Below are 5,018 nucleotides of genomic sequence, written 5' to 3'. Positions count from 1 at the left end.
TTACTGTTGGCCGTAACCTATCCACCAACCAGTATGGCCTGTGCATAGTCCACTGTTGGTAGAACAGGAATACTATTCAGCCGGCTGTACCTTCTAGAAAACCTACCTTCGGCTATAAATACTCCAACATCTTGGAATGGTAAGATCATCTGCTATCCTGTGATCTAGCAATCTCTTAATATACACTTATATTCAGAGCAACCTAGTCTGATTCTCACGCCGGAGGGTGGTCACAAGGAGGAACCCCCCCCTTCTCAGTGACGAGCTTACGGTGTTTGTTTTGCAGGTCCCCTGAAGAACAACCGTCTCTGTTGGACCTCATTCTCGTAGGAAACATTACTTAACCCCCAGATTATCTATAATCTGCACCGGGTCACTTAGTGTTTCTTTACATTGCCATCTCTTCTAGCGTTTCCACAGGTACGTTATTGTTAGTCAATCTTTTGTTAGTTACTGTAATGTTTAATAAAAGGGCTTTAGGGTTCTTGCGTGTTGTTTATAATCGGACGGGCTTTAATCGAAACCCTACAAACCAGCCTTCAACGCTTTTTATTTGTTGTTCGTCTATTAAACCAGTCTATGAAGAACATATTTTGTTTGATTTTACTGTCTTAACCTGGACAAGTTAAGACGGTGGTATAATTCATTCATCCCTAATTACAAGAGTGTCTCTTTTGTATTTGCAACTAAGGAGGTCATTTTTTATGCAGGGAACATTGATAGATGGGGTCTTAGCCGCAATCGAAGATCTGTCAATCCTGAAAATCAGTGGTCGCCGACACCACTTGGACGTCACAACTCACAAACATCACCGTCACCGGAATGGCGACATAACCTTCGCCGTCTTATGCTTCTTTCTGACTAAAAAAGCCGACGTCAATCCCAGACAACATTTGGATCGAGTTCAAAAGGTAATCCTTGTCATTAGTTTTTCGTTTCTAGACAACCTTAATAAGACCTTGATCTTCTAAAGTTTACCAATCATATAACCTGTGTTGTAAAATTTGGTTAGTGAAGTTGGTGTCAATTGGTTTTTTGTGTTGCAGGTTGTGGTTAACCGTAATGTACCGATGATTTGTGTAACAGCGCTCATACTTCACGATGTATGTTATTCTTATTAGTTATCACTCAAGAACAATATAACAGATTGCATTTATAATTTCAGTTACAGTTCACTGTCATTGTTTTTTATATTTATTTTATCAATTTTAATGGTTAAATCAATGATGTGAACTTAATTTCTTCCACCAAATTCATGGATTTGTTTAGAGTATGTGAAGATTTAGAAAACAAGGATGGACTTCAATTGATATACAAAATTGTCAAAGGGATCATTAGTAGCCATTTATTGTAGTTTTGCTCAACAGTCCTCACTCTTTAGATCTTGATAAAAATTTTGGCAATGAATTATTCTTTTGGTATGGCTTTGTTATTTTTAACCTGGTTATAATTTTCTTTTATAGACTCTTATTATTTAGTAAATGAAAGCTCTTTACAGATAGCTTCCCATGCTCACTAATTACTATTTTGTAATATTCATCTGTTTTAAAAATATTCTTCATGTGGATACCATTTTTTTAGCATATTAGTGATTCTTCTATTAACAATGTCAATATAAAATATATTTAGTATTAATATATTAGTAATTGTTTCATATTGTTGTTTGCAGGTTGAAGGGTAAAATGAGAATGTGCAGGTCGATTTCTCCTTTTGGCCAGATCAGTCCACATTGGTTCTAGAAGATGTGGTATGTACAATTTCATACATAATAGCTTTATATATTAATATTTGACGGATATACTAATAAAAACTGAAAAGAAACATGGGAAACGCTTGACTGAAAAGAAACATGCCAAAAATTTATAACATTTGACTCAATATTCAATAATGGTTAGGCTTATAACCGAAGTAACGAAACAAACGCCCTGCAAACCGTTCATAACCCGTTTGGCAAAAAGTTCGTTTATTTTGGTTGATTTAATAAACGAACACAAATTGTCATTCATTTAGTTAAATGAATGAACATTGTTTCGTTTGTTCATTTACATTTGTTTATGTTCATTTATTGATGTTCATTTATGTACGTTTAGAATATTAACGAATAAACAAAAACGGGCATGAACACGTTTGTTCATTCACATTTGTTTATTGATGTACATTTATGTTCGTGTAATACGTTTTTTTACACCTTTGACAGCGAAATTGGAAGGAAATGAGTTTTACATTAAATGGTGTTTTAAACATAGAAATCTTGATGGATTGTATAGATACTTAAATTATCTTTTTTATGCGGCCATTTCAACCCGGATTTATTTTGGTCACAACACGTTCTGACCCAAACAAATTGATCTTTTCTGAAAATGACCCATTGACCCAAACAAATCATTAATTTTTAATAAATGGCCGTACTGACCCGAGCCAGTGGTTGTTGTACACAAGCAAATTGATCTTTTTTAAGTGCCCCTTTATTGGTTTAACAACTACGCACGGTTATGTGCGTATGGATGCAAATATTAATCCGTTTCATAATCTGCCATTTTGCCATCGTCGTGACAAAATAAGGTGGTAATGAAAATGTCTCGTGTTATATTAACTACTTTTAATTTACTCTTGATTGTTGTCTTTTTTCTTAAATTTAAAGGGATAAAAAACACGATAGTAAAGATGATAGATGTTAAAACTTATGATGCTATTTTTTTGAGTTTTAAAATCTTTATTGTTGATATTTTATCATACTATTTGATGCCCTTTTCAAAGCTATAGATTTCAAATCTTTATGTTTTTATTTTACATGTATCATGCCATAGATTATGTGGAGGGAATAAAATATTATGGAACAAAAGCAACAATCAAACGAGTTTAGTTTGTCACAAATTTGGTGGTTCATTTTGTCAAGTTCTTAACAACATTGAAGTAGGTTGGTAGGTTTACATTAATACTTGATTCTTTGTGCCAAATATCATATATGGAATGAAAGAACCAAATTATAGATATCAAGTAGCATATACTAAATCTAGATCGGCGTACATAAATGTGTGATGATATCAAGTAAATCCGGATCTTTATGGTGATAACAAGACTACTCCACTCACTAGATTGTAAGTACTATAATTGTTTTCTGTAGAGTTGTACTTTACATGAAAAAAAATGTTTTTTATTTTAATCTTTCTTTTGGTGCAGATTGATGCATATCAAGCTACAATCCATTTTGCTCAAGGATTATTCCACCCAGTAGTATCATAGCAATGGGCGCAAGCAAATCCATGTTTCTACAATCGATTGTGCTAAAAGTTTACTCCCTAATTCGTTCTTGAAGGTCTGTAAATATAACTCCTCGATGTAATACTTTTATATATTTTTGAATTAAAAAAGAATTTGAGGATATGTTGATGATGCTTTGTTTCTTAGTTTCATATAAGATATTGAGTGAGTAAAATGGGTGAAGATTAGCTATCTTTTTACTCTTGTTTTCCATCTTGATTAATAACTGGCTTTTTTTTGGGTGATATAATCAATTGTAGTTACTTTTGGCAAGTTTTTGAAATGTTTGGACAAATAAAGACCCGTAGCAATTAAAATCATTCGATCGACAAACAAGTATCATGAAGCTTCCATGATTGAAATTGATTTTTCACAGAAGCTTGCGATAGACGATGTCTCACGATAGGTGTTTATTTATTTATTATTTTCTTTTTAAAATTGTTTCATGAACAAAAAGTAGTGTTGGTGCCTTACGGTAGATGTTTTTATGAAAGTTGCCATGGTTAAAAGTTGTTTATACATAAGTGTGGCAACAAATATGATTACAAAATTATTTATAATCTTTAATAATAATATTATGAGGTTTTATGCATAAGAATCATATGTTTACAAACTTTTGTCCAAAGTTGGCATTTTTATTTCATATATATATGATGTGCGAGTCATGTATGAGTACATTTTTTTCCGTGTAATATAACTTTGTTGATCATCTAATGTTTAGGCATTAAAGTAATATTTTGGGATAAAACATTAAATCACTTTTACCCCTTCAACCAGTTTTCTTTTAATGTTATTTATACTTTACCAATTTAACATGTTAGTACTAAAATGTAACCTGAGTCGATCATTATTTTCTTAACATGGTGTTTTGTGTCACACCCCGACTAAAGGTGGCGGAACATGCCGAGGTGTAACGATTGCCCATAAGCGCATGACACTATTTAAAGCGACAATATTTAACAAACTCATTTCATTTCACAACATCGAAAATGTCACATAACCAAATATTCATAAGTCAAATACAACAAAATATAGCAAAATATAGCAAATCAAATATTGTTCATTTTTGCTAATATCCTAATGGTATTTGTGTCATTTTCTTCACCGAACTCCATAATCAACCTAGATGCAAACCTGTAACATTTCATAAAATAAAGTTGTCAATACAAAGGTTGGTGAGCAATTCATAAGTTTGAACAATAGATATATAGTATGAAAAGCCACAAAACTAGTATACAAAACCATAAATAATAGCTATAAACTTGGATAAATTGACAATCGCTAATAGAATTACATTAGCGCCACCTAGCTACAAGGGATTGCCAAGTAGTCTAGGATTTAATAGAATATCGTTAATTGCATTACGTTAACGACACCTTGCTACAAGGGGATGCCAAGTAGTCTAGGATTTATAGATTCCACCAACCGAAAGCGATAAACACATAGGCATATAAGCATAGAACACCAAATCGAGCAATTATTCAAGTAAAGTATACAACAACTGTTGGTGCATAATGTCAGTAGTTCAGTATCTCGCGTTTTGTATGTGTCTGTAATCGTGTTAGATTGTTTGTTTTGGTATTGAATATTGTTTTACACAAGTTCGCCTGGGATGTAGGCGAACTTGGAGATAAGCGAAGTTATGACAACTTCGCCTAGTATGTTAGGCGAAGTTGTCGAGGTTATATAAACCTCACTTCGGCTGTCTTGAACTAATAAGTTTTTCCGAACGTGTATTGGTGATTATTGATATCACG

At 32.9% G+C, this 5,018-nt stretch overlaps 1 long non-coding RNA gene across 1 annotated transcript; it reads left to right on the top strand.

Annotated features, from left to right (window-relative positions):
* The first annotated feature begins 391 nt into the window (after positions 1 to 391).
* Positions 392 to 3,391, top strand: LOC143557188 (uncharacterized). Its single transcript, XR_013139526.1, has 3 exons — positions 392 to 420; positions 1,670 to 1,747; positions 3,181 to 3,391. It is a non-coding gene; the product is annotated as an uncharacterized LOC143557188 (long non-coding RNA).
* The last annotated feature ends 1,627 nt before the right edge of the window (positions 3,392 to 5,018 follow it).

Source organism: Bidens hawaiensis, unplaced genomic scaffold (genome assembly GCF_021521415.1).
Source record: "Bidens hawaiensis isolate Kalapana, Puna unplaced genomic scaffold, B.hawaiensis_p1.1 tig00018846_1, whole genome shotgun sequence".
Taxonomy (NCBI): Eukaryota; Viridiplantae; Streptophyta; class Magnoliopsida; order Asterales; family Asteraceae; genus Bidens; species Bidens hawaiensis.
The sequence above is the reverse complement of the archived record's forward strand: the minus strand, read 5'-3'. Positions and strand labels throughout refer to the sequence as shown.